At 37.2% G+C, this 10122-nt stretch overlaps 1 pseudogene; it reads right to left on the bottom strand.

Annotated features, from left to right (window-relative positions):
• Positions 1-2203: 2203 nt before the first annotated feature.
• Positions 2204-3131, bottom strand: LOC133062342 (olfactory receptor 4C12-like; annotated as a pseudogene).
• Positions 3132-10122: the final 6991 nt, after the last annotated feature.

Below are 10122 nucleotides of genomic sequence, written 5' to 3'. Positions count from 1 at the left end.
AAATAATAGTCACAAATGTGCCTAATAGAAAATACTTTAGATAGAGATTAGCTGGCGACTTCTTGCAGGTGGTTAACTTTTAGACTAAGAGCCTGTTTTGTGCCGTATCTGCTGTTTCTGCAGTCCTTCGCATTTCTGTTCTGTAAAAATGTAATCCTATCTAGTTCCCATGGAGATGACGCTTATTAGAAAGAAAATAGATTAATCACAAGAAAAACAGGGTCGGCTACTGAAGTTGCTTAAGTCACACCAGGTGCAAGCCATAAAATGTTAGCAGGCCTGAAGGCCAAATGATAAGAAAGACTCTTGTGAATGAAAGTATGTGGGTGACATCTTGCTTCTGTTGAAGGTCAAGTTGCTGTGATGTTTTGAGATGACCTGTGTGTAAGCAATATGCACTTCCCCCAAAGATGTTGTTAAGGGTATAAAGGAGCTGTGTGAAAATAAACCTCAGACTTAGCCTCCAAGCTTTGTCTCACTCTCTCTCTCATTCGCCAACGCCGTTCATCCTGAGGGTTCCCCTGGACCCTGCTGGGGCTGGTCCCCGGCATATACACTCTACTATGCATAAAACAAATAAATAATAAGAACCCACTGTATAAGCGAGAACTCTATTCAGAAGTGACCTAAAAGGAGAGGAAATCCAAACAGGAGGGGACATACGTACATGCATGACTGATTCACTTTCCTGTACAGCCAGAAACTAATGCAACGTTGTAGAGCAACTATACCCTGATTAAAATTAATTTTAAAAAAGAACTGTGAGGATCTGTAGAAATGTGTGTGCCCAGTTTAATTTTTAAATATGAATAAAATAAAGTGTTATATAGGTTTCCTCACATATGAAAAAGCTTTTATTTTAAAAATTAAAGGCCAAATTATATGATGTAATTATTATAATATGTTGTTTGTACCTTAACATAAAGATACCAATGTTTTCAATTATTATTTTCACAAATCAAAACTGTTCATAAAAATTATAAATGTGAGTGTAGTTTGGCATAACCACAACTGCTGACAGCAGTGATTAGCAACAGAAAAGCACAAAAACATATGGGAATGAGTCTGGTGGCAGCAGGCTGGTCTGAGGAACATGGGTACATGGATGCAAAGGAGGAGAGAATTAGAACGGATAAAAGAACAGTATTTTAACTGCTTTAAGGATAATTAAAATTGTCTTGTGATATAAGTACCAGAACTTCAAGGGAAAAAAATAAAAGTGGCATAAGCAATGAAGTGCAATGTGAGTAGAGATCACTGTTACAGCTGATGAACTAATGATCATCTCTGGGACCATCAGATCATGCTCAATGGAAAACTATGTGAAGTTTTTTTTAATAAATATCACCAGTTTCATTACTCATTTCTGTCCAAACTGCCTGGGAAGACACACTAGAGTTGCATTTAATGAGTAAAATGTATGTGAACAAAGAGTAATAACTCAGTATGTATCTCAGTTCTACCACTAACTTGAAGTTTGGTCAAACATGCCATCCCTCATCCATGGGCAAAATTTACACTCTCTCCAAAAGACTGAAATCCGGGCCTGGGAAGGAAGTCCACATTCTAAATGAGTTCCTTCTTTGGATGCTCATTTCTCAGTCAAAGGGCTTTTTTTGCAGAGCTCATTACCCTTTTTATAGTTAGAGCCCTGACATAGTTATTGATTGCATGTGAACCTTTCAGTTCAAATCACTCTATTCTGTTCCCTGACTGGACCCCACCTAATACAATATGGAAAATATGTAATACAATGCTAGTCTTATAAGCATATCATAAATAGTATTTCTTTTACTGTACAATCAAGATTTAATGAACAAGAAAATTCACACCAAAAATTCTATATTGAGGCCAGAGTCCAAAGTAAAGGCATATTATTAGGCATGTTTTAATAATCAGTAGAAACCGACACATCTCCATGCTACATAATAAGACCAATTCAAAATTCTCAATTTGTACTTATTAGCTTCTGAAGATATTTCCAGATTTCCTGTTAATAGATAAGTATTTATTGATTAAGGCACATTAAGTTGTGATAAGGAGAGTGAGATGGGAGACAGTAAGTCTGGATTCCAACCCAAGCTTTAGTTCTTGTGCTTAAGTGGCAATCAGCAAGTGTTATTCTTTCCCTTGCTAGATTCAATATATTCATCAAGAGGCTTGGACCTCTATTACTTCTATCCATAACATTTAATGATCCTGTTTAACTATTACCTGAAGTCACTTTTTTCTTCCAGAGTTTCTTCACAACACGTCTTACCTCAGCATTTCTGAGAGTATAGATTAAAGGATTTAACATAGGGGCCACCACAGTGTAAAAGACAGCAACAGCTTTATCAATGGGCAGAGTGGCAACTGGGCGAAGATACACAAACACGCAGGGCACGAAGAATAACACAACCACCGTGATGTGAGAGACACATGTAGAAAGAGCTCTGCGTCTCCCCTCCAAACTGTGAGCCCTTAGGGAGCGCAAGATGACCACATAGGAGACCAACAGCAGGAGGAAGTTTAACAGGCAGATGAACCCACTGTTGGCAGCAACAAAGAGACCAAGGATGTGGGTGTCCATGCAGACAAGTTTCAACAAAGTGTACAAGTCACACATGAAGTGGTCTATGACATCGGGGCCACAGAAGGGCAGCCGGACTGTAAAGGGGATCTGAACGCTTCGTGGAGAAATCCTCCGGTCCAAGCCACCCCCAGCAGAAGGAGGCACAGCCTGCGCTCACGATGGCCGTGTAGTGCAGAGGTCTGCAGATGGCCACGTAGCGGTCATAGGCCATCTCTGTCAGCAGGATGATCTCAGCAGCACCAAAAATGTGTTCTGCGTAGACTTGAGCCATACACCCATTAAAGGAGATTGTCTTGATCTCATGAAGGGAGTCCACAATCAACTTAGGAGCCGAAGAAGAAGAGTAAATTGTGTCTATCAAGGAAAGGTGGGTCAGGAAGAAGTACATGGGGAAGTTCAGAGCCTGGCTGGTGGTGATGGTGACCACAATGAGCAGGTTGCCTGAGAGGGTTACCATGTACAAGACCAAAAGCACCACAAACACTACGTTTTGCATTTGGGGGTTCTGTGTAAGACCTACTAGAATGAACACAGTCACATTCCTTTCATTCTCCATCTATGTGGTGTGGGTAATAAAAATTTGGGGAAAGAATGCTTTGCCTTAAAAAGAAAAGAACAAAGAACCATGAAAAAAGTGAAATACACCGAAACTCTGCCTTTTAACAGTACTCTGATGATGTCACAGATGAGTCTTGCTTTTCCCAAAATGCTATAGGAATAGTATCTTAAAAGTTATTTTAGTTGACCTAGTCTTTTTTTATTTTGATCTCAAATTATTTCTATAAGACATAGAGTAACCAGAAGAAAGAAATTCAATTTCCTTGGCCATAGTGTCTGAAATACTTTAATGGAACATCAATTTATTGGAATAATTTGGACTTAGTAGTAACAATTTTGGAGGATAATCTAAAAGTTTATGCACAAAATAACATGAATAAGAAAAATCATGAAATAGTCTATTTTTATAAATTATGTAAAAATAGGGGAAAATTTAGTGAATATATTTATTGAATTAGCATTTAAAGATTACAGATTTTATATGCACCTTTTAAAAATAAAGTTCAAATTCAAAAATTTCACTTAGAAAATGTTATATACTTTTCTAATTTATGTTAAAACATATGTATAGAAGATTGGTAAGAAAAATAATTTAATACATTGAGGACATTTGCTCCTGAATGTGAGATTATGGTTTATATTTTATTTCCCATGTTTTTCAGTATTTTCCAAATTTCCACAGCTTACATAACTAATTCTATGATTAAAAATTAAATATAACTTTCATGTTTTGTCTTAGAGTTCTAAAGCTGAAACTATGTGGTTTTAAATTGACTGGAATATGCATGAGAAAACAGACATAGGGAATTTTATTTTGACACATCTTGGGACCCCAAGAAATATCTGAATATAATTAAAATAACTGCTCTAATATACTCAATATTGTTATCAATTCACCAGCTAGACGTACATTAGGGGCAGGACTGGGTGCTCACTGCTTTGAGAAAATTACTGTGAGGGGTGAGGCTGCCCTGACTGCCCCATGGGTTTCATAATTACCTTAAATCCCATCTTTATTCTACCATGCAAAGATTATTGTCCTCTGCATTTAACTTATACCGTTTATACTTGTAGCCAATAAGTCCTCTGAATAACCAAACTGATCAGTTTACTACAAAGTCTATTTCAACTTACTTGATGAGGAATACACATATTATTCAATTAAACTTTAAGGTAGCATATAAAGCTAAGTTCTATAGGACATCAATAATGAAATTATTAATGTTCACTTTTTCCTGTATCTCAGACTCCATTATTCTCTTTATATATTCTTAAAGCAAAAAAAGCAGTGAAGAGTAAAATGAGTTCTCCCAGTTACACATGGTCAAGTTGAATATTGAGGTATGTGGAAAGGAAACCTCTTACAAATGATCCCATCAACTCTTCATTGAGAAGCTGGCTTTAGAGTTCCAAGCCCCAGGATAGTGGTCTCCCTTCTGGATAGGTCAGTGCATCAGAGAATCCTTCCATGGAAAAGAATACCTGAGGAACAAGTTGCATGTACTTCTAATTGCCAGTTCTTCCCTGGAGAAGACGGCCCTTGGGAGAACCAAGAACCTAATAATACATTTTTATAATTTCCTGAAGGCCTGTACCAAAGATTGGATTTCATGATCAAAATCACATAGAAAATCTCAAATGTGACTCATTCATTTTTATTATTTCACTTATTGTTTCAGCTTCTTGCAAACCTTCAAGTAATCAGGACATAAGTTGAAAATAGTTCTGTCTTATCAGTGTCTTTGATATCCTCTGTTAACAGACAGACTCAAACACATGATCATTTTCTTCCTCTGTACCTTCACTGTGTACCTGTAGTTCTGTACCTTAGCTGTGCCTATTAACATTCAAATCCTCCATAATACATATTTTTGGAGAAATGAGAAATAAAGTGTTCATCTCACAGAATAATTCTTTTCTCTCATAAGGGCATTCATACTGCAGTTGATAGGCAAGAACTTAGATAAACTTCCTTCCAAGAGGAGAAACCTTTATTACTTATTTAAATTCCATATACTCACACATTATGAAATACAAACTTTTACTATAAATCTGCTGTTTTCTCATTCTTAATAGAATGCAGAGATTAATTTTCACCATATGATTCTTATAATAATCATTAAATGTTGTTGGGTTTTTGCTGTGTTCACACTATACTAAGTTTTACATTCACTATTCCATTTACAACACCTTCACAACAATCCTATGAGGTTGGTAAACTATTATCTACTTTAAAGATAAGGAAATGTGGTTAGAAGGTAAACAACTTGCCCGAGTCATGATACAAAAATAAAATAGAGCAGTCTGTATTAAAAAATCAGGATGTCTGCCTCTAGCTCTTTGGAATTTAGGTCTCCAGTATAGGTCTAATTTACTTCTTGGAATCAGCAATGTCAGAGTTTGGACAAAGCCACTACCTATGACCACGTGTAATCTATGGCAGTTATTTTGGCAAACTGTGTGATGTATAGTCAGATGTTAACGAGTTCAGGATCTATTTAACAAGTTCAGAAATTTTGTGTCCTAAAATTCTTCCAGTACCAAAGGATAGTTAGAGCGTTTGGGGTGGACGTGTACACACTGTTGGATTTAAAATGGATCAATGCATGGAAGTGTATAGCACATGGAACTCTGCTCAATGTTACGTGGCACCCAGGAGGGGAGGGGAGTTGGGGGAGAATGGACGTGTGTATATGTACGGCTGAGTCACCTGAAGCTATCACAGCATTGTTAATTGGCTATACCCCAATACAAATAAAAAGTTTAAAAGAAAATTCTTCCAGGTCCTTGCATTTTATCAACTCGTATGCTCTTTTAAAATAAGGATGCTGAGGCCCAGAGAGGAAACATGGCTGATTAGTGGTAAATAAGAATCCAAGTCTTTTAATGCCCAACACAGTGATTTTTTTATCCCACCACACCTTACCTCCCATAAGATGACTTAAGTCTAGTGTATACAAAGGGGAAAGAAAAATCACCTTAAGCTGACCAAGAAAATTAACTTTCATCTCTTATCTTCAGCAATATGTGCCTTGACTCTCTAAGAGAAAGGTCTAAGTCTTAGGTCAGGGATGCAAAAGCTCAGTTATATTGCAGGGACCACATCCACTTCAGCAGAAATAAGATCTTGCCTAGTTAGAAGATCCAAGAAAGTTTTAAAATAATCAGAATAAAAAGGGCCTCAAAACTTGGGGTTTAATATGTATTCCCAACCACAGCAAAGGGTATGTTTTCCCTTGTAAATGCTATAAATTTATACATTCTCAATTTGGAATTCAATATGAGCTGACCAATTCCTTCAAAAAACATGATGTAAATGCTGACCTTCCCCTCAGTCCCATGCAGACTTAAAAATTGTCTTCAGAATCCACAGATTGTAATCCTATTCTGGATAAATCATAGATAAATCCATACACAGGAAGGAGAACAAATATTTCTGCTAAAGATCCCAGGGTATCTAAAAGTAACCCCCCATAAAATATCAGAGAATAAATATTTAATGATTTTCACTGTAAAAATCCCTTGGAAAAAAATAAAACTATTAAAAACTCAATAAAAAAAACAGCAATTCTAGTTCACTTATCGTGGCTTCCCTGTGGTTAAGAAGAATGCCCAAGTATTTAGAAATACGAAATAACCATTACTTGTAATGTCAAATCATGTGTGTTTCTCAAGTCCCCACTGCCTGGACAATTCTACAGGAAGCATTTCTGTCAAGATGACACAAATTTATTTAAACGGATTCAGCATGCTCCAATGCCTTGGAAAATCAAGTCAAAAGAAAAGAAAATGCTATGTTGAATTTGAAACCCAAAGTCTTAGGTACTAAGAGGAATCTTCTGATCTTCAGAACCTAGTCTATGGATATAGAAGAGACACAAATACTTCTGTTACCAATAAGCCCTTCTTAGTCTTCTCTTAAAATGAGGAAACATCTTCTCCATGAATCTTAGTGTTTAGAGAGGATACTGAGAACATCAAAGAACCAACCTTTCTATCTAAGGCGTTATCCTCCCAGGAATTAATTATCTGTTTTTTTTTGTTTTTTTTTTAAGGTTTTGCCTAGAAGCAGATATCTGGGAGAATTCATCCATGAACAACACATTTTCACCTGATTGGTTCTTTCTCTGCACTTTAACAGCCCGCATTCTTGGTCTGGAAAACTATGTGATAAAGTACTCTTCATGCAAGCCCTTGGGTATCAAGAGCTGAGGCATGAAGGACTCTAAATGATGGAACCATGGGGTTTCATCCAGGTGGAATATCCCTAAGAAAATTTACTCCCTGACTGAGGTCACCAGAGGAGGTTGAGATACATATAGGTTCATGATTATTATATCTTGAGTAACTGACTATTTAACCATTATAAAATGTCTTTCTTGGTCTATAGCAACAATTTATGGCCTAAAGTTTATTTTGTCCTATATTTGCATTGTCTGTTCTTTCACCTCTCTTTTTGTTACTATTTCCCTAATATATATTTCTTGCCATTTTCACTTTCTACTTATCTGTGTCTTGGAATTATGAACCTTGTAGATAGAATATATATGAATCATGATTTTGTCCATTCTGCCAATCTCTGCCTATTAACTGGAGTGCCAAACCATTTCTATTTTATAAAATTACTGGTAATTCAGGGCTCCCTCAACAATGAGACGACTCCCATATCTGTGGTAATCCACCTGACTCTTGACTACTGAGAGGGGAACAGGCAGGAAGGCCAGGGGTCTCCAAAGGGAGGAAAGAGGCTGCAAGTGCCACACATTTTTATCTCTCTTAAGCAGCAGGAGGAAACAAACTATCGATATTTTTTCTTCTCTATACAAAGTTAAAAGAAGGTTTCTCTTAAAATGCTGTGTTGCCATGACACCTGGTTTCACCTGAAGCTAACTATTCTCAAGCCTTGAGTTAACCAATACATTTTTCTTATGGAAATGTTTGTCTTAAGCTCTGTTAATGTGCCCCAGACTCTGTCTTCAAGTTGGTTCCACCAAATGGCTCAACCTACTTGACAAACTGGTATGTTATACTCAGATATTGTTCCCCTAATCTATGTAAACAAAACTATGGTAATCTGCCCTTCTACAAGATTCAAGTCAATCGTTTTATGGCCTGGGATGAATTATCTGGTGCCATTCTGGGTTTTAAGACATTCTTTTCTTTTCATTAACAGACTGCTAGTGACCATGTAACATCCAGCCAAAGACTAGCAGGGGGGTACTCTTTTGCCCCCTTCTGATGCCTGTGTCAGAAGCTTCCTCTATCTCCTTTATACTTTAATAAAACTTTATTACACAAAAGCTCTGAGCGATCCAGCCTCGTCTCTGGCCCCGGATTGAATTCGTCTCCTCCGGAGGCCAAGAATCCCGGCGTCTTATCATTCAACAACAACCATGCTACACAGTGTTTCTTGAGGGATAATGGAACAGGGGGAAGTTGATACTAACTAACTCTAGTTTTAACCTGTCACTTATACTATATCAGCAAATGATAAGGTTGCTGCTTTCATTTGTGGATTATTAATTTATTCACTCCTCTATCATCTGACAACTCAATTCTCTCTTCTGCTCAGCTGAGCCCTTGAGTCTATATATAAAATTATGATATCTGTGAATAACGATGGTCTTATATTTTATTTTCCCATCTTTATACCTTTCATTTTATTTTCCTGTTGTATTATATTGGATGGGCTTCCCAGATGGTGCTAGTGGTAAAGAACACACCTTGCAATGCAGGAGATCTAAGAGACGCAGGTTTGATCCCTGGGTCAAGAAGATCTCCTGGAGGAGGGCATGGCAAGTCACTCCAGTATTCCTGCCGGGAGAATCCCATGGAAAGAGGAGTCTCGTGGGCTACAGTCCATAGGGTTGCAAGGAGTAGGACACGACTGAAGAGACTTAGCACATTATATTGGATAAGACCTCCACTACTATATTAAATATAATATTTAATATATCCAATGCTATATTAAATTTCTGAGACTTTTCAGAAAACCATGCCCCAGAAATCCACAGATTCTATCCTCTGACTCCTGGTCAAGCCATTAAATTAAAATCACTCATAATTATTCATCTCCTGCATATATCATTTATAGAACAGAAAAAAACAGATGGACACCTGCCAAACTGCTAATATATGGTATCATCAAATGAGGTGCAGGCATTTTTAAAAGAAGCATTTCAATTAACCAAATATTTCGCCACACCCTTGTTCATAAGGATGCACGAGTTTCATAACTGTTTTATCTCCTGCCACCACTATAACTTAAACTTTATTAAAGGTATCAATATATTGATTATATAACAATTCATAGATTGTTAACTAACTCTAGTTCCTCCTCTAACAAATGAGTTTTCATCGGACGAATCTCATGGGGAGATTTTAAATTCAATTTCCTAACATGTTTTGATCATCAATATCAATATTGTCACAGATTTCATTGAAATCAAATTAATCCTACCAGTTATACATGTATTAACCTAAAAAACAGGTACATTATGATTTATTTATTGGCTCCCTTTTTAGCAACAATTATGTTTCTATTATTTGAATTAATTTTCACTCAGATCCCCCCATTTGATATAATCCAGGGTTCCTCCTATCTTCCAGTTATCTAAGGCCCATTTTGCAGACTCTATTACGAATCCATTGGACACTTAGTAAGAATCAGTACAGTCCATCTGATGTCACTCCCATTATAATCCACTTCTCATTCCGCAAGTGTTAGGGGAAGCACACTGATTGAAACCGCCCACCCTGGCCAGGCACCGTAGTAACCATTTGCATGAGTTGTTTTATGACAGGAGATCCTGATAAGGAATACGGAACTAATAAGCCACCACCAACCAGAAGAGTTTGGGAAAGGTCAAAAGGAGACACCGCGTGTCCGTCCACTTCCCAGAATCCCTCTTGCTAGCATCCATCTTGGCTGAGCAATGCGTGCGCCACCAGGAAAGACTCTGAATTAGAATAATTGGCCAAAGACCACC

Source organism: Dama dama, chromosome 1 (genome assembly GCF_033118175.1).
Source record: "Dama dama isolate Ldn47 chromosome 1, ASM3311817v1, whole genome shotgun sequence".
In the NCBI taxonomy this organism is placed as follows: Eukaryota; Metazoa; Chordata; class Mammalia; order Artiodactyla; family Cervidae; genus Dama; species Dama dama.
This window is presented reverse-complemented; position numbering and strand designations above follow the sequence as displayed.